This window comes from Hylobates moloch, unplaced genomic scaffold (genome assembly GCF_009828535.3).
Source record: "Hylobates moloch isolate HMO894 unplaced genomic scaffold, HMol_V3 SCAFFOLD_14, whole genome shotgun sequence".
NCBI lineage: Eukaryota > Metazoa > Chordata > Mammalia > Primates > Hylobatidae > Hylobates > Hylobates moloch.
Window position 1 is genome coordinate 44,323,947 of NW_026652289.1, and position 19,278 is coordinate 44,343,224.

At 46.8% G+C, this 19,278-nt stretch overlaps 1 pseudogene; it reads right to left on the reverse strand.

Annotated features, from left to right (window-relative positions):
- LOC116481560 (golgin subfamily A member 2-like) overlaps positions 1-18,703 on the reverse strand; it is a 59,745-nt pseudogene extending 41,042 nt beyond the window's left edge.
- Positions 18,704-19,278: the final 575 nt, after the last annotated feature.

A 19,278-nucleotide genomic window follows, 5' to 3' on the forward strand; every position in this document is an offset into this window, starting at 1 on the left:
TTTTTTTTTGGCAAGATGGTATCTTAAGAGCAGGAAAAAATTGACCAAGTTCTTATGAGAGAGAAATAAATTCTTCCAGCATGCCACTGTCAGTAACAATAAATAAATTGCCATAAATAAGATCTAGGTCTTACAAATATGTCTGCTACCTGGGACAAGCCCAGAGCCAAATCACATCTCACTATCCAGAACGTGGTTGAAAAATGTGCCAGTTTCCCTTAGACACACAGCATATTCCTTGCTGCAGTGTAATCGGAGTTTTTAAAAAAACTTTTTAACAGAAGATTCCATAGAGGAGGAACAGAAGAGTGAGTGGTTGGGATCAGCATTGAGCCTCATAACTATCTCTTTAGTGTCTGACTTGCATCTGCTCGAGCAGGTCTGTTTTATTAATGCTTACTGGCCTAAAGCTACAGCCATAATATTAAAGATGCGATGTTAGCACAGCATTGACATATAGATTGTTTTCCATAGGAAAGAAATTAATGCTTGCATAGGATATTGAAGCCCTGGCTTTCCTCCAACTTTCTGGCCTCCATGTTCAAAGGCTGGATTAAAGGTAAAGATTACAAAGGGGCCCCTAAGAGGGTTACCATTAGGAATGGGGTAGAGATCAACGAAAGCTAGACTAGGGGACTAAGGCTGAGGTATCACCTCACCTCAATGTGAGACCGGACTTCCTCCCCATTGCTCAATCCTCAAGCATCAGGTAATCCATATGGACTAGCAGGTACTTGGTAAAGATGGAAACAAAGTGATCCCTTGACTCATACACATCCAAACAGCTTTGTCAGGCAGGTGGCAGAATTTCATTTATCATAAATGCTGGGGTCCTTTTGTCACTAAGAATAAGAGAGTGTAGCCACCTCCAGTTTGATCCAGGTCAATATTCATGCTCAAAATATTGAAGGGTGGAGCATTTAAATTCAGTTTCTACACAGCTGCCATCTTGGATACCAAGGACTCTGAAACCCCGGCCCAGGAGGCCCCTCCAAGCAGATGAGAACAACGTGAGTCTCAACCACAAGGGAAGGTGGGGGTTGAGTAGGAAGATCACAACCCAGTAACCTGGTCCGTGCTTCAGGGCAGGACTCCAGACAGATGAATAGAGAGGGCCTTAGAAACCAGAGGCTGGGTGGAGGGAAAGCTGCACCAACAGAGTGCACTCAGAATTGGGAGCCAGGGACTGGAGGTGATGCTGCTGTGGACTCCCCGAGATGTTCAGACTAGATGCGTCTAATAAAAGAAAACTGACCCCTCAGGAACTCCCTCTCCCGTGGGAACAAGTTCCTCTTGGGAATGGTTGCTTCCATGGGTTCCGGGTCAGAGGGAGATTAGACTATGGCTGACCAGCCTGATTAGGGCTTTGTTCCTGAGCCAGGCTTGGCAAAGTTCTTCTGCAAAGAGCAGTAAATATTTTTATTTTTATTTATATATATTTGTATATTTAGAGACAGTCTTGCTCTGTTGCCCAGGCTGGAGTACAGTGGTGTGATCTTAGCTCACTGCAGCCTTTGCCTCCCAGGTTCAAATGATTCTCCTGCCTCAGCCTCCCTAGTAGCTGGGATTACAGGTGCGAAACACCACGCTCTACTAATTTTTTGTATTTTTAGTAGAAACAGGGTTTCACCATGTTGGCCAGGCTGGTCTCTAATTCCTGGCCTCAAGTAATCTGCCTCCCTCAGCCTTCCAAAGTTCTGAGATTACAGGTGTGAGCCACCATGCCTGGCCAAGAGTAGTAAATAGTTTTAGCTTTGCAGGCCGTAGGCTCTGTCTTGCTATCACTCAATTCTGCCCTTGTAGCACAGAAGCAGCCACAGACAATATGTAAAAAATGGGCATGGCTGCATTTCCCATACCCCCAAAACAAGACCTTTATTTACAAAAACAGGCAGTGGGCCAGATTTGTCTTGCAGAATGTAGTTGGCTGACACCTGTTCTGGAGAAAAATACTCTTTTCTCCACAAGGCCATCCCTCCTATCCATCAGGCCTCTTGTTTATGGCCCAGTGTGGGTGCTTGTCGGTACTTCTATTTTCCTCCTTTCTCCTTTGCTTTTCTTTCTCTGCTCCTTTTTTCTTTCTTCTATATCTTCAATCTCTTTCTGTTTTTCTTGTAAAGCACTTGCCCACCACGTTGTAATGTAATCATCTGCACCCAGATCTGTCCTCTACTGGACTTCCTTAAGGCTCTGTTTCTGAGAGTTTGTAGTTTTCCTGCAATGCTTTATAGGCAGTCGGTGCTCGTTCAATGTTAGCTAATCAGCCTGCTCAACTGGGGTAGTTTACTCCTTTTCCTGAATGCCTGGTCTCCCCCTCCCATAACCTCCACAGCAGCTGTGTTTCAGGAGCAGCTCCTCCTCTCTGTTTGGAGCTCTCAGTGTTGGAGGAACAGCCACTGGGATAGGATTCTCTGAGTCCAAGAACCGTCAGCAGCTGGTCCCTCCCTGAAGAGAGAGCTGCTGTTCCAGTTCACAGCACGCCTGGTTGTGACAGGAGAACAAAGGAGCCCTGGCAGGAGCATGAGTCAGACCAAGAGGGGGTGAAAGCCTTTTGGTGAAGGTCCCAGAAGGCAGAAGTCCTTTCACAGGGCTCGGGTCAGAGGTGTTCCACCCAAGAGGATGTCTGGCAGGTGGCAGCTTCCTTTCTACACTCTTGCCCCATTCATCCTCTCCTTGGCCCTCATCTCTTCCAAGAGAAGGACTCCTTCCTCCTGTTTTGCAAAATGACTGATTTTCATTTATGCCAATCTAGTTGACAGACGCGGGTCAACGCAGGGCTAAGGTAAGTGTCTGACTTCACAAGCCCCTGGGGCAGCAGCTCCTCTGATGGTTATAAAGAGCCGCTCAGGAAATGTCGGGCCTCCCCACATGGTCTTTTTTGGGAAAGAACTTACCTGCTGAGTGTGCATCTTAGAGGCCTGCTGTGCTTTTCGCTCCAGAAACGGTGTCATCTGGGGCTTGGCCTGAGTCCATGTTGCTGTTGGTCTCCTTCGGTGAGATATTTCCCCTCCCACTCCTCCTTGGCCTCTTGCTGGTTTCACAGATGCACCGACACATCCATTTTTAATCTGACCAAATCAATTACAAATGTTACAGATTGTAATTACCCAAGGAACTCCCGAAAACTAATTATGTAATACGCAATCCCCAGAATAAATTACACCTTTCCTTTGGCTTGATGTTCCAGAAAACTGTTTTCTGCTCATGCCTGTAATCCCAGCACTTTGGGAGGCAGAGGTGGGCGGATCACCTGAGGTCGGGAGTTCGAGACCAGCCTGACCAACATAGAGAAACCCTGTCTGTACTAAAAATACAAATTAGCCGGGCATGGTGGTGCATGCCTGTAATCCCGGCTACTCAGGAGGCTGAGGCAGGAGAATCGCTTGAACCCAGGAGGTAGAGGTTGCGGTGAGCTGAGATCACACCATTGCACTCCAACCTGGGCAACAAGAGCGAAACTCCGTCCCAAAAAGCAAAACACAAAACAAAAAAAACTGTTTTCTGAGGAGGCAGAGAAAGAGTATTGCTCATCCCTGCCAGGGACGCTCACAAAGCGGCTATTTAGCTCTGCTGCATGTTTGTGGGTGTTTGTCAGAGGTGGCCACAGGCTCCGTGCCAGGGCTCTGGGCAGCAGCCACATCATCTTTTGCCACTGTGAGGGATGTTGCCAGAATACCCATGGGCCCGTGTCTTGTCATTCCACTACCAAGAGAAACTTCAGTGTCCTTGGGCAAAACCTGGGAGGCCAGGTAATGGAAAGCAAATAGCAGATGCAAAAGATGCTTAAAAAGGGAAGAGAAGCAATGTGTTAACCTTGGCCTGAGACTAGTGGAGTCCTGTTAAATGATGGATCACTAGAGCATTCCTCAGTAACGGTGCCTGTCAGAGAAGAAACCCAGAGCAGACATTTACATTTTTCTTTTCTTTCACAAGGTTGCACAATAGGCCGTCTGTAGGCTGAGGAGCAAGGGGAGCCAGTCTGAGTTCCAAAACCGAAAAACTTGGAGTCCGATGTTTGAGGGCAGGAAGCATCCAGCATGGGAGAAAGATGTAGGCTGGGAGGCTAGGCCCATCTAAACTTTTCATGTTTTTCTGCCTGCTTTATATTCACTGGCAGCTGATTAGATGGTGCCCATCCAGATTAAGGGTGGGTCTGCCTTCTCAGCCCACTGAGACACAGGCAGATCACTTGAGGCGAAGAGTTTGAGACCAGCCTGGGCAACATTGTGAAACCCCGTCTCTACTATAAAAGTACAAAAATTAGCTGGGCGTAGTGGTGTATGCCTATAGTCCCACCTACTCGGAGGTTGAGGCAGGAGAATTGCTCGAACCCAGGAGGCAGAGGTTGCAGTGAGCTGAGATCGTGCCACTGCACTCCAGCCTGGGTGACACAGCGAGACTCGGTCTAAAATAAATAAATAAATAAGGAAATAAATAAATAAATAAATAACAACATAAAGGGACTTAAATTCTTAACTCTTGGTTTAATGTTACTTGACTTCCAAAGACTAACAAATTAGTCATATATAGTGCTCGTGCAGGTATAGGGAAACTGGCACTCAAGCTGTTAAGTTTAACCAGTACTTTCAGTTCCGATGTGTAGTTTGGCAACATATCAAAATTAAGAATTTGCATTTGCTTTGATCTAGCAATTCCATTTATAAGGATTTATCCTACAGAAATATGTGGTTAAGAATATTCAAAGCAGAATTGTTTAATGTCAAGTAAGTAGAAGAAACCTAAATTTTCATCAGTGCTATTGATTAGATATCAAGTCACTGATGCAACGGAATTTTACATAGTTGATTAAAAGAACGCAGTGGCTCACACCTGTAATCCCAACACTTTGGGAGGCTGAGGTAGGAGGATCACCTGAGGTCGGGAGTTCGAGACCAGTCTGACCAACATGGATTAACCCTGTCTCTACCAAAAATACAAAATTAGCTGGGCATGGTGGCCTATGCCTGTAACCCCAGATACTCAGGAGGCTGAGGCAGGAAAATCGCTTGAAGCTGGGAGGCAGGGGATGCAGAGAGCCAAGATTGCACCATTGTACTCTAGCCTGGGCAACAAGAGAGCAAAATTCCATCTCAAAAATAAATAAATAAATAAATAAAATAAAAGAATGAGGCACATGTATTATGGCCGTGAAAAGTTTTCTATAAGTTTGAAAACTTCAATTTTTTTCAAGAGCATTAAAAGAAAAATTTTATTGTAAATAAAGTAATAGATTTTTCCTGGTCCATAAAGAAAATAGGACCTGGAAAGAATAGATCTTATATTTAAACAAAACAAGGCTTTGATTGTGTTAATACAAAATAAAATATGACAAGGAAAAAATTTTTTGTTAAATTCATTGTACTCAAGTTGGAAATCCTGGCTCCTTTCTTAGACACATACTATCTAATTTTATGTTGTTGTTGTTGAGACAGTCTCTCACTCTGTTGCTCAGGCTGGAGTGCAGTGGCGCAATCATGCTCACAGCAGCCTTGACCTCCTGAATTCAATGCATTCTCCTGCCTCAGCCTCCTGAGTAGCTGGGACTATAGGCATGTGCCACCTAAAATTTTGTATTCTTTGTAGAGATGGGGTTTCGCTATGTTGCCCAGGCTGGCCTCCAATTCCTGGACTCAAGCGATCTGCCCACCTTGGCCTCCCAAAGTGCTGTGATTACAGGTTTGAGACACCACACCCAGCCTCCAAGTTTTAATATAAACATATTTCTTAATTTCACTGTGGAAGGGGTCACATGACAGTAAAAGAATGCTTTAGAAATTGTCATATCTACAATGCATGGGTCATTGGGACATCACCAGAAACTTTTCCTGTATTCTATAAAGAATACAGGAAAATCCTTATAAAGTTATCTTGAAGTACAGGAGCAATTTCTAACATTTTGGGTTTTTTGGCAAAGCACAACATAGCTTTAATAAGACTAATGAGGACCAGGTTGTCATCTACAGGGACTAGACATCTTAATATCTGTTTTCTATTGGAGGGCTGGAGGGTCAGGGTACATCCAAGCACTCTGGAATCTTTTCCGTGTGTGATGTACAGGTTGTAAAGCAGTCTTCCATTTGCACAAAGGGAAAGTAACAAAATTGTTTAAATTAACCAGAAGTCTGTAACGAGGTTAAGTAAAGGCTAAATATTGTCGTTTCTTGTTTATCATTAGGAACATGTGATGGTGGTAGTGCTGGTGATGAGGGTGACTGGGCTCAGAAATGATCATAGGTGCACCTAGGTTTTGAGGCCTAACTTTCTAGTTTCTAGAAATGAGGTTAGAAACAAGAGTACTGATCAAAATCTCCCTTGGCTATTATTACTGTTAATATGGTTTGCATCTAGAATGACACAGAAAGCTCATTACCCATATCTTGTCTAATGGCAGTGAGGAAAACAGTAAGTTCATGAACACAGGGATTTAGCCTTGGATAATAAGGAAGGGTAGGAAGTAAGGTTACTGACATTTCTAAATGTCTGGAATCCGATTTGAGGCTGGGCATGGTGGCTCACACCTGTAATTCCAGCACTTTGGGAGGCCCAGGTGGGAGGATTGCTCGAGCCCAGCAGTTTGAAACCAGCCTGGACAACATGGCAAGACCCCATCTCTGTAAAAAATACAAAACATTAGCCAGGCATGGTGATGCACACCTCTGATCACAGCTACTGAAGAGGCTGAGGTGGGAGGATCGCTTGAACCCAGGAAGTTGAGGCTGCAGTGAGTCATGTTTACATCACTGCAGTCCAGCCTGGGTCACAGCGCGAGACCCTGTCTCAAAAAATCAATCAATCGATCAACCCGATTGTGGCAGATGAAAAAGGTGGCAGTTTGATTTGGAGCTCATGGAAACTTTCAATTAATCTTTTCCCATATTTTGAATTTCTAGAGCAAGGAGACTGGCTTTCACAGAGATTTGGGTTGAGTTGTTTTCTTCAGAAGAACTTCAGAATGCACTACAACAGGAAAATTGTATTCTAGATGGAGTCAAGTCAATCTGTTTATATATGAGATACATCTATGATATACATGTAGCTACTATCTGATTATGTATCAATTAAATAAATCATAAATGTGGAATGATGGGGACTTTGAGAGATTTGTAACTGAAGCTGCCTTCATGCTTGTTAGAATGGTGGGGTGGAAGAGTTCCCAGTTTTAAAGGAGAAGTACAAGAAGACCCGTAATGGTTAGCAAGATATACAGAACACAGTGGACATAGCAGCACACTTTTCAAGTCAGGTAAGCTGGAGCTGAAATCTTGCCTTTCCCGCTTATTATGTGATCTTGGGCCAGACTGATTTACTATTTTATTTTTTATTTGTTTTCATTGAGCCTGGGCATTTCTATGCTGCAGGTTAGTCTTGAGCTCCTAGCCTCAAGCTGTCTTCTTGCCTCAGCCTCCCACAATGCTGGGGTTATAGGACTGAGCCACTGTGACTCGCCCAATTTACAATTTTTAATGGAGGGTGAGTGAGTCATAAGAACAACAAAGATGGTAAAGGAAATTCGAGGAGAAAACAAATAAAACAACAAGGTACAAATAAAAACTGCCTGAGTTCTTTTTACTGACTCCCTCATAAAAAGGCGATTTTCAGATCAAATGTTTTTGCAGACATTGCCTTTCCTTCCTTACAGTGCTTATTTTTTTCAGCTCCAGGTTGAAAGTTTGAAAGGCCTAAAGTTTTCCAAACATCTGAAGAAGAAGAAGATTTTTGAGACTGTCCCAGCCTATTACATAAAGGAAACATAACCGAGAATTTTGTCTGAAGGTTTTCATTTGAAACAAATATTTGCACCAAGCAAGAGCTTATTTTCCCCACTCCAAATTAAAACACAGCACAACAGAGGCCACATTTATTTGGCAGGACAGTTCCAATATGTGAACATCCTCCTCCTCACTGCCGTTGGGGTGACTTGACTCGTAAGCAGCTGATCTTACACAAAATATTAACCCGAACTACTAGTGTCACACAAAAGGAAGTGGTCTCAATTGTGTATGTGAGCCAGCATGTTCTATAAATGCTGAAAGGTGGGAGAAGCACAAATACAACCCACTCTTTAAAAAAACTAAATAATTCAAAGTAAAATGTTCTATCCCCACCTCCTCCCCACCCCCACCTTCTCCAATAATAAAATGTAGCGTTGAAATTTGGTTTGTATCCTGACCATTCACAAAGTGTTGCCCCACAGGACTTGCATCATTAGGGTTATGGATAATCACAGTTGATTTGCTTTGAAGAGACGTGTGTCTACTCCTTCCTCCTCTTCTTGCCTTCATGCTCATGTTCTTTGGGGTGGCTGCTGAGGGTCTTTGAGAGCCACCATGCTGTCTGGCTTCTTCCAAAAATTTGTCCAAATCAAAAGAATCTTCTTCAAACTGAATGGTCCTTCTCAGCTTCTCAGCCTTTCTGCCTATGGTCTGAACCAGAAAACTCCTTGTCAGGAACAAATCTAGGAAACAAGAGAAAAGACTGTGAACTATTTTGTTTTCACTGGTGTAAACACCGAAAAGGAGTTGTACAGCTTGATACCTGTTGGTCTTTATTCTGGCTTCTAGGTCATCACCATACATGTCCTTGTCCAGATTTTTACTGGACCTATAAATACTCTGGACCATATCTTTACCACCTCTCCAGGCTTGATCGTAAACATTATAAATTTCATCTTCTACACCTGCAAATCCACTGTCCATACCCTGTAGAAAAGTGGATGACATTAAATGAAAATATAAACATCAATTATTAAAAGATGAATCTGACAACATTCATGTGAAGGGTAAACTCTTGCTAATTCGTCGCTCAAATTTTCCACAATCTGAACTGCGAATTTTAAAAAGGTCTTCATTGGACTACACGTGGTGACTCACACTTGTAATCCCAGCACTTTGGGAGGCTGAAGAGGGCGGATCACTTGAGGTCAGGAGTTCAAGACCAGCCTGGCCAACATGGTGAAAGCCCGGTGGGTCTCCCCACATGCAGAATCGCCCCCAGTCCCTGGGGTTGGAGCTGCCGCCTCTGGCTCCTTCTGGGCCAAGGCCACCGGGTAAGCCAGGAGCTGGCAGCACACCGTTTGCTCCTTCGCTGCCCACATGGCTGTGCCTGCTGCTCCTCCTTGGCACTGGCTAAAGCGGAGTTTAAAGAGGCCACCTGCAGGCAAGAAGTGCGCATTCTTGTAGGGGGATACACAGGACAAACGCGGCAGGGAGGGGGACAGGAGCCCTTCCTTTGGGGCCTCAGAGGGTGCACCTGTGGGTCACAGGTGAAATGATGTCTGATCACTGGCTCCCAGGGAAGGCACGAGGGTCCAGAGAAACCAGAAGGCAGGAAACCAACAGCATAAGGGGGTTCGGGAGGGACCACAGCGGGAGGCAGCAAAGGTGGGGCAGCGGGAGTCAGGCTCACCGTGGCCGCCCATCTCTCCAAGTCCTCCAGGATGCTCGGCATGGGCCAAGGCGCCTCCTCCTCCTCCTTACTGCCCAGTCCATCTCCTGTAGGGGGTTGCCAGAGGGGTCCTCAGACAACCCAACAAGGGAGGTACAGTGGGCCACCTCTGTCCCTACCCTCACTGTGTAACCCTGGGCCAGCCCCTTCCCAGAGGGGAATGAGCAGCTGTTCTCTAGTTTCATTTTTTTTTTCTGGGAGCCAAGGTCTCGCTATGTTGCCCAGGTGCAGTCCCACTAGCCATCGGTGCGGGAGTTCTGACCTGCTCCCTTTCTGACCTGGGTCAGTTCACCCATTGTCAGGCAACCTGGTGGTCCCCCGCTCCCAGGAGGTCACCATATTGATGCCGAACTTAGTGCAGACACCCGGTCGGCATAATGACCGGCTGCTCTAAAGGTCTCTTCCAACTCCTCAATCCTATGCTGCTAGCAGTCCCCCGTTCCTCCTGGGGCTCTCTCCTCTTCCTCTGAGTGGTCTCCCGTACCTTCCCCAGGGAGAGCCATGAGGCTCATCTGGGCCCGTAGCTGCTGGTTCTGCTGGCTGATAGCTTCCAGGTGCTCCTAACGGGCCAGGAAAGAGAGTGAGAAGGCACGGAGGTTGCCAGGTCGTCCCCCTCGGGGCCCCGTCCTCAGTAACTCCCTTGCCTGAGTCTCCTGCAGCTCTTAGCGGGCCATCTTAGCCACCGCTTTGCCCTGAGCTTCCTGCTGCTGCAGCTGGTCCACGAGCCAGGTCTGCAGCAGTAACTGCCTGTGCAGCACCTCCTTCTGAGAGGTCAGCTGCTGACAGGCGACCAGGTACTGTTGCGGTGACGCAGGTACTGGTCTCGCTGCTGCTGCAGACTCTAAGCCTCTTGGCTCTTCAGCTCCACCTGCAGGAAGACCCTGGGCATGAGGGCAGCTGGTGGCTGGCTTCCAGATTCTGGGCCCATTAATGGGGTAGCGAGGGCACCGTGGGGCTCTGTCGCCTGCCCAGGTCCCTGGCCCCTTGCTCCAGGCCTAAGTGACTGCCTCCCTTTCCTAGAACCCCATGCCTCCTTCCTCAGCCTCAAATCTCACATCCTCTTCTCATCATTTAAACTGTAGGCCACAGACTGGAGGAAAAGCAGAGGGCTCCAACCACCGTCTGCTAAGTGTGCCACATTTAGCCTAATGTTTCCACGTATTATCTCATTTAATCCTCAACGCCTCTGCAAGGAAAAGCTCACTTCCTTTTTAAGTGAAAGAAACCGAGTCTTAGAGATGCAAGGTAGTTCAATGGTGAGCAGTGGAGCTGAGGCCGGAATTCAGTTTGCATCTAAGGGGGATCTTCTAACGCTGTCTCTTTCCCTATGACTGGGGGGCTCCATGCCTCTAGCTGGGATGATGACGTCCAGACCTGGGAGGAACCCAGGGCTACCCACCTCTAAAATTCAGAGGACAGGAAGCAAGAAACAGTCACAGCACTGCCCTGGAGGGTGCTGGGGTCACCTGTCCCCCAGGCTAGAGCTGCCTCTGGCCTCGTACCTCCCTTCCCCAGAGACTGGTGCCTGCCTCCTAGCCCTTATTGGATGGGGCAGGGTTTACCATCTGCTTCAGCTCGGCCAGCTGCTCCTCCAGCTGGTGATTCTGGGAGAGCGCGTGGCTGATGGTGGTGCGGTCGTTCTGCACAGAGGACCTGGCCGCCTCTCCCTGCTTCTCCCAGAGCTCTGCTTTCCGCTCCCGCAGCCTCTCCTCCTACTCCCAGTTCAGCTGACTCGAGCCCTCATTGGCTTCCACCTGGGCTTGGAGCCGTCCTGCCAGACTCTCCAGCTCCTTTCGCAGGGGCTTGACCTTGGCTTGTAGCTGCTGCTCCACCTCCGAGGGTCCTGCTGGGGGCTCCAGGTGTAGGGGTTCGGCTGAGAAAGGAATCAGACAATAAAGGCCACTGGATTCTCAAAAAACCCTCCTCGTGGTGCACAGCTCCTCTCAGGCTCCGCAAACTTGGCCTCCCTGCTAATGATTCCTTGCACCTGGAGGGTAGCCAATCTTCCAAGCCACTTTCAGATAGAGAGCACTGTGGGTGGCTGACAATGGGCACTCCTCCCTCTTTGCTGATGGGGACACTGAGGCACATGGAGATGACAAGACTTGCCGTCTCCTGGCACAGACCTCTTTGCCTCTGCCTCAAAGCCCTTCCATGCATCCACCTCCTTGGGGCATTCTAAGCCACCACTACAGCACCCTGATACCAGTCCTGCTTCGAGGTCACCCCAGCCCCAGCTCACCCATCTGGTTCTTCAGTTTGGCCAAGCTTGTCTCCAGCTCCTGTACCTGACACATGTCATGCTTCTTCTCCTCCTTCAGTGTACGAACCTCCCCAGAGCACAGCGGGAAAGGGCCCTGGAGAAGAGGGGCTGGTGGCTGGGCAGGCTACCATCTCCCTCTCTGCCCCCTACCTCCACAAAGCCCAGACCCATGACCACCTCTGGCTGTGCTCCTCCCGTTGCACAGATGCTCAGAACGATCAAGCGACCTCTCTAAGGCGGGGACTAAAGGGTCAGGTCTCACCTTCTCCGACATCTCCTGCATCCTCTGCCACCACATGGCGTGCTCTCCATGGAGATACTCAGCATACTGGTCTCTCCATTTTTAGATACTGCAGCCACTCCATCACCTGCGAGGATTGACACAGAAGTTAGGAAGGGCTATCACTGGTCCTCATCTACTCCTGGCCACCTGGTGTCATCTTTCTTCCACGTCCCTCCTTCTGCAAAGCCTCGTGGGCCCCAGATATGCTTCCAGCTGTGCCCGCTCCTCCATGGCCTGCTGTAACTGCTGGTTAGCATCCGGAGCTTCGCAGCAGCTAGACAACTGGATGGTGAAGCGGGAGAAGTTTCCATCTGGGGAGCCCGGGCCGTTCCACACAGTGCCTTTAAAAGGGCTAGGGCTAGGCTCCCTGTACAATTCAGTCAATAAAGATCTCTGTCGAGTTGCTTTGCTTTAGAAACAAAAAATTAAATAATTTTAGAGATCTCAGGCCGGGCATGGTGGCTCACGCCTGTAATCCCAAAACTTTGGGAGGCTGAAGCGGGTGGATTCCTTGAGCTCAGGAGTTCCAGACCAGCCTGGGCAACATAGCAAAGCCCCATCTCTACAAACACAAATTAGACAGGTGCAGTGGCATGCATCTGTAGTCCTAGCTATTTGAGAGGCTGAGGCAGGAGAATAGCTTGAGCCTGGGAGGTGGAGGTTGCAGTGAGTCAAAATAGCACCACCACACTCCAGCCTGGGTCACAGAGCGAGACCTCATCTCAAAAAGTAAAAGAAAAAAGATGATCACAACTCTCTGTTGTTACCATGGAATAGGGAAAGTGTTGACTTGACCCTCAGAAGGAAATAAACAGACTCAAGAGCTAGCCATATAAATGTAATCTACAAAATAATGGTTTTCATCCATGATGCTTTAAGAAAAAAAATATTAAGCCCTAACCTTGAGATTCTGATTCCCCAGGCCTATGACAGGGCCTCAATTTGTAGATTTTTAGCAGTCTCTAGAGGATTCTATGGCAGGACCAGAACAAAGACTCAAATTTTCCAGCTCTTGGCTGGAGCCTCCTCATAGCCGGCATGATCCCTAGACCATGGCCCCCGCTGGATGGGGCTCCCACCACCCTGGAGCTGCAGCCTCTTGCCTGCTGAAGCGTGAGGTCGGCGATCTCCAGTTTGTTTTTCAGCTCCTCCAAGTCACGCTGCATCCCTGCCTTGTGGGTCACTGCAACTTGAAGCTGCTCTGCCTAAGCTGAGTTCTGCTGCTTCAGCTGCTTGTTGCTGTTGCTATGGCCAGAGGCAGCAGAGAAAGGAATGAACGAAGAATAGAAAGGATTGCTTTGGTGATCAACCCTCTACCCTCACCCAACAACCACAGAACCGTGATGCTGGAGGGGACCCCAGGAATCAAATGTCACAGGTGGCAGGCCAGAGAGAAGACATGAATTGCCCGAATCTACAGCATGAGTCAGGGGCACAGATGGCACTAGAGCTTAGTGGTGCATGCATGCAAACCTGTACGACCACCTCACCATGCCCACCTGCACCCCTCCCACCTCCCAGCACACCACCCGTGCTAAGGGCCCCAGACCTCCCATTCCACCTTCCGTCATCCTAATTGTTCTCGTCTAACTGCAGCCTGAGGGCATCTTTGTCTCTGCTTAACTGGTTGTTGTCCTGCAAATACAGAAAGGTGAATTCAGGATACAGCAGGCAGAGGAGCAGCTGGCCGACCAGGAACCACAGCTACAGTGACTATTCCACAGTAATACTTCGTCACTCTCAATCATGCCTGACATGTTTTCAAGGCATTTCCAAGCCCATGGTCTCACTTGTTTCTCAAACAACTCAGTAAGGGTGGAAGGGACAGGGAAAGAGATCGAATTTATAGCTGGCTAGCGGAGGCCCAGAGAGATCAGAGAATATTGCTATTGTTCTTACCGTTATGACTACAACTGTTTGAACGTTTACTGAGTGCTTCACCAGGCACCATGCTGACAACCCCATTTAATCCTCACAACCACCGTAGGAGACAGTTACTATTATCACCTCTATTGTGCAGATGAAAAACATGGGATATTAGAGGTTAAGTGCTTGCTCAAGTTCACTCAGATAGAGCTGGGATCTGAACATCCAGGTGTATCTGATTCTCCATGCCCATTTTTTCACTGTGAGGCAGCAAAATAGGGTCTGGAGGCAGGGAACATAAGGCCAGTTCACACTTCAGCTATAACAGGAAATATCCTCTCCCATAGGGTGTACGTGTAAATGACTTTGTAACTTTACTTCATCCTCTCCAGTTACATAGGGCGTACCCGAAGTAACCAGTGGAATCCTCTAGGGGGTCATTAAACCCCAAAAAATTTTGTAACGGGGCCTTTAAGCCCCTGTGCTCAGGCACGCTCCCACACTGTGGAGTATGCTTTCATTTTCAATAAATCCCTTCATTGCTTCCTTGCTTTGTTTATGCGTTTTGTCCAATTCTTTGTTCAACACGCCAAGAACCTGGACGCCCTCAACATTTAACAGCTGGGGGTGGGAGCACAGATAGAAAGGGAGATAATCTTGTGTTCACTTTTTGAAGAGTACATTTGCATAGTCCAAAACTCAGAAAATACAGAAGAGAAATATCTCCCAGCCACCCTGTTCCTCTCTCCTGGGTTTTTTACGAATCCTTGCAGACATGTTTTATGTGTATTATCATAGTACATGCACGTACACACACACACACACACAGACACACACACACAGATACATACATACACATGTTCCCACTCTCTACACAAATGGCAACATACTAAAGATACTTTTCTGTATCTTAATGGTACAAGTACCCTAACCCCCACCTAGGACTTGGTCAATGCCACAGCCAGGTAAGGGCAGGGCAGGCATTTGGCCTCCAAGCTCCGTGTCCAGTGCTTGCTCCCCACAGTGCCCCCCAACTCACCCACAGCAGCTGACAAAGCCCCAGGCTGCCTCTAACGACCACACACTAAAGCAGCAAGAAATAGCCCATTGTTGCGGGAAGTCAGGGACTCTGAACGGAGGGACCGGCTGGGGCCACGGCAGAGGAACATAAATTGTGACGATTTCATGGACATTTATCAGTTCCCAAATAATACTTTTATAATTTCTTAAGCCTGTCTTTACTTTAATCTCTTAATTCTGTTATCTTCATAAGCTGAGGATGTACATCACCTCAGGACCACTGTGATAATTGTGTTAACTGTACAAATTGATTGTAAAACATGTGTGTTTGAACAATATGAAATCAGTCACCTTGAAAAAGAACAGAATAACAGTGATTTTTAGGGAACAAGGGAAGACAACCATAAGGTCTGACTACCTGCAGGGTTGGGCAAAAAGAGCCATATTTTTCTTCTTGCAGAGAGCCTATAAACAGATGTGCAAGTAGGAGAGATATCACTAAATTCTTTTCCTAGCAAGGAATATTAATATTAATACCCTGAGAAAGGAATGCATTCCTGGGGGGGAGGTCTATAAATGGCCGCTCTGGGAATGTCTGTCTTATGCAGTTGAGATAAGGACTGAGATATGCCCTGGTCTCCTGCAGTACCCTAACGCTTACTAGGGTGGGGAAAAACTCTGCCCTGGTAAATTTGTGGTCAGATCGGTTCTCTGCTCTGGAACCCTGTTTTCTGTTGTTTAAGATGTTTATCAAGACAATATGTGACTGCTGAACACAGACCCTTATCAGTGGTTCTGCTTTTGCCCTTTGCTTTGCGATCTTTGTTGGACCCTTATCAGTAGTTCTGCTTTTGCCCTTTGTCCTGTTCCCTCAGAAGCATGTGATCTTTGTTAGACACTTATTAGTAGTTCTGCTTTTTGCCCTTTGAAGCATGTGATCTTTGTACCCACTCCCTGTTCTTACACCCCCTCCCCTTTTGAAACCCTTAATAAAAACTTGCTGGTCTGAGACTCAGGTGGGCATCATGGTCCTACTAATATGTGATGTCACCCTGGGCAGCCCAGCTATAAAATTCCTCTCTTTTTACTGTCTCTCTTTATTTCTCAGCCAGCCGACACTTACGGAAAATAGAAAGAACCTATGTTGAAATATTGGGGGAAGATTCCCCCAATAGCCCATGCTACCTTCTGGGTGGGACATGCCTTCCTGCAGAAGGGAACTTTAGGCTCACTCCTCCATATAGAAAGCCAGGTTGCCAGGGTACAGTTAGGCGATTGACTCACCCTATTTGCCTTCTTCTGCTCCTGCTCCAACTCTCCCACCCACCATCAGGAATAGTACCAGCGGCTGGCTAGATCCTCAGCCTCTTCTGGAATGACAGAGGTTGAGATGGGGCCCAAAGGACTTCCCCTAAAGGCCTGTCAAAGTGTCAAGTTGAAGGATGATGGGGTGCCCAGATTCTCACCTTCAAACTGCCTGGCAGCATGCTGGGTGTAGTATAGCACTGTCTGCAGCTGAGTTTTCTCACTGTAAGGATTTGTATTGTATGAACACGAGCCTTTGGGAGAAAAACCAAGCCAGGCGTGATGGCTATTGCCTGTAATCTCAGCACTTTGGGAGGCTGAGGCAGGTGGATCACCTGAGGTCAGGAGTTCAAGACCAGCCTGGTCAACATGATGAAACCCTGTCTCTACTAAAAATACAAAAACTAGCCAGGCATGGTGGCAGACACTGTAGTCCCAGCAACTTGGGAGGCTGAGGCAAGGGAATCGCTTGAACCAGGGAGGTGGAGGTTTCAGTGAGCCAAAATCATGCCACTGCACTTCAGCCTGGGCAACAGAATAAGACTCAGTCTCTAAATAAATAAATACACAAAGCTTTTCCATTTAATAAGCACTCAAAGCCCTTTACCAGTTTAAAACAAATACAAGCCCCTTCTAAAGTAAGGCTAAATGCTAAGTGATAGGGGAGAGAAATAGGACATAAGTAACTCCTACTCTCATGAGGTTAATGACTAAATCCTATTTTTCTAGAATCACCTGGCCTCTCTAAGCCCTGTGAATGAAACTGAATTTCTCACTCGATACCTGGCTATGACTTGCAATCATGAAAACCAAGAATTTTGTTATGTCACTGTGTATTGCTTGTTACCTGAATTCCACAGTAGGCTGGGATCAAGGGTTGAATCTTTCATGATTTTCTCCATAACCTGTGTGCTTCTGATCCCACACCAAACTAAGCTTTTTTCTAGAGTTCTGCAATTTACAGTTAGTATATAAGAGTGGTTCTCAAAAATGTAGTCTCTGGACTGGCAGCTCTAGCAGCACCTGGGAGCTTCTTATAAATACAGATTCTCAGGCCCCACCCTGGACCTGATGAATCCGAAACTCTGGAGTAGGGTTCAGCAAACTGTGCTGCAGTAATCCCTCCAGGTGTTCAAGATCCTCTGGCATACAGCAGGTAGAAAAATGTGTTTCCTTCTGTAGGTCCAAAGCCAGGGATACCATATGTTCTGTCTCGGTATGAAACAATGACACACAATTAAAAGACATAAATCTCCTTCCTGCTCCCGCCCTCCAGCCAATGTGTTTTATTTTTATGAGTTAAATAAGAAAACGAGTGGCCATCAGAGATTTCATCTAAAACATTTATTTACAGGTATCAGTTCTCATCCAGTCTGATCTCATCCAATATCATTTATATTCTCTTACATGTAAAGTTTTAGAAAAGGATCTTCACAATGTAGGACTCAGGCACACTAGGAGTTCTATAATAAAACAGCAAGTAGATTAGAATGTCCAAACTTACTGGAGAAGAAAATGGAATCATTGGCTATATTTTCAAATCACATTCAACAGGAAATTAAAGTTTTGAATTTTTTTCACCTTTATCCTTCCAAGTTAATAGAATTAAGCCAAAATACTCCAGTCTTCCAAAGCCTCTAGCCAGGCAAAATTTTACTATATTACTTCTTGCTTTTCAATGGCTATAAAGCAGACTCCTGGTAGGCATATTTGGTATATCTGCAAAGATGAAGAACTAAACAGTTCCATCTGTTCAATACTGAAACAAAAGTCCTGCAAACCTCGGATGGTGAGTGTAATACTTCAGCACTAGCACCAAAGCCTCAAATATGAAAAGATACCAAGAACACCACTAGCAAACAAAACTAAACTCTCAGCCAGGAGCTCTAGTTCATGCAATAATCCCAGCACTTTGGCAAGCCAAGGTGGGAGGATGACTTGAACTCAGGAGTTCAAGACCAGCCTGGGCAGCAGAGCAAATTCACATCTCTACAAAAAGTTTTTAAAATTAGCTGGGTGTGGCAGCACACTTCCCGGGGCTGCTATGCCATTGCTGGAACCTTCTCTCTGGAGAGTACCAAGTATTTCTACCTGTAGCACTTTCCCTGGCTGGAATCCTGCAATTGTCACTGTGGCTCAAGATCCAAGAAGGCAGGGCAGGAGCATCGTGTCCCCTTCCCAGCAGGTGCAAGGGAGGCTGGGGAGTGAGGCACAAACCCGTGGGAGGGTGAGGGGCAGGAGGGGTGCATGATGAGCCTCTGTTGACTGCTTGCTGCCTCAGCTGGAAGGTCAGGACCCAATGTCTATTACAGATTAAGTTACATAAGTATTTCAGATTTTGGATTTTTTTCCGATTTTGGAATTCGAAAATCTGAAATCCAAAATGCTCCAATGAGCATTTCCTTTGAACCAGGCCTTTGAACATCATGTCGGCACTCAAACAGTTTTGGATTTTGAAGCATTTCAGATTCTGGATTTTTGGATGAGGGATGCTGTATTATCTTCTGAATGAGGCCACTCATTCAGGAAAGTCCAGAGCTTGGGGACATGGAGCTGCAGGCCAAAGTGGTGATTTCTGAAGTGGCTTTCAGTGCGGAAGGGCCTACAAAGTGGTTTAAAGCAAGCCACAAAATAGGAAACCCAGTATTTAGCTAATGGAACACTGATAAAACCTGCTCAAGATGTCTGTCTCTACTAATTCAGATGGAGCCAAGCCAACGCATCATTACTATTTTAAAAAGGCACCAATCCCTCTGCAAAAGCACTGAATTGTATCATGATACAATCATCAATTGTATCATGAATCACCATCAGTGGTGGTTTTTTAGGGATATGAAGAAGGGGTTTTCACAATACATCGCACGACACACTATCTTCCAAATCTCTAAACATTTCTCTCCACAGCCCAGTCCTCTCCACAGTTGTCCAAATCCCTCCCTCTTTTCTCCTGTTGTCTCCAAAACTCAAAACCATGCTCTCACTTTCTATATTCCGTCCTCCCCTTCTTGGACCACGTGGGAAGCCACCCGCTTCCCCAGGGTGTCCCCTCCTCCCCTCCTGGGATCACTCATCTTTCCTCAAATGGACCAGTTTGGCC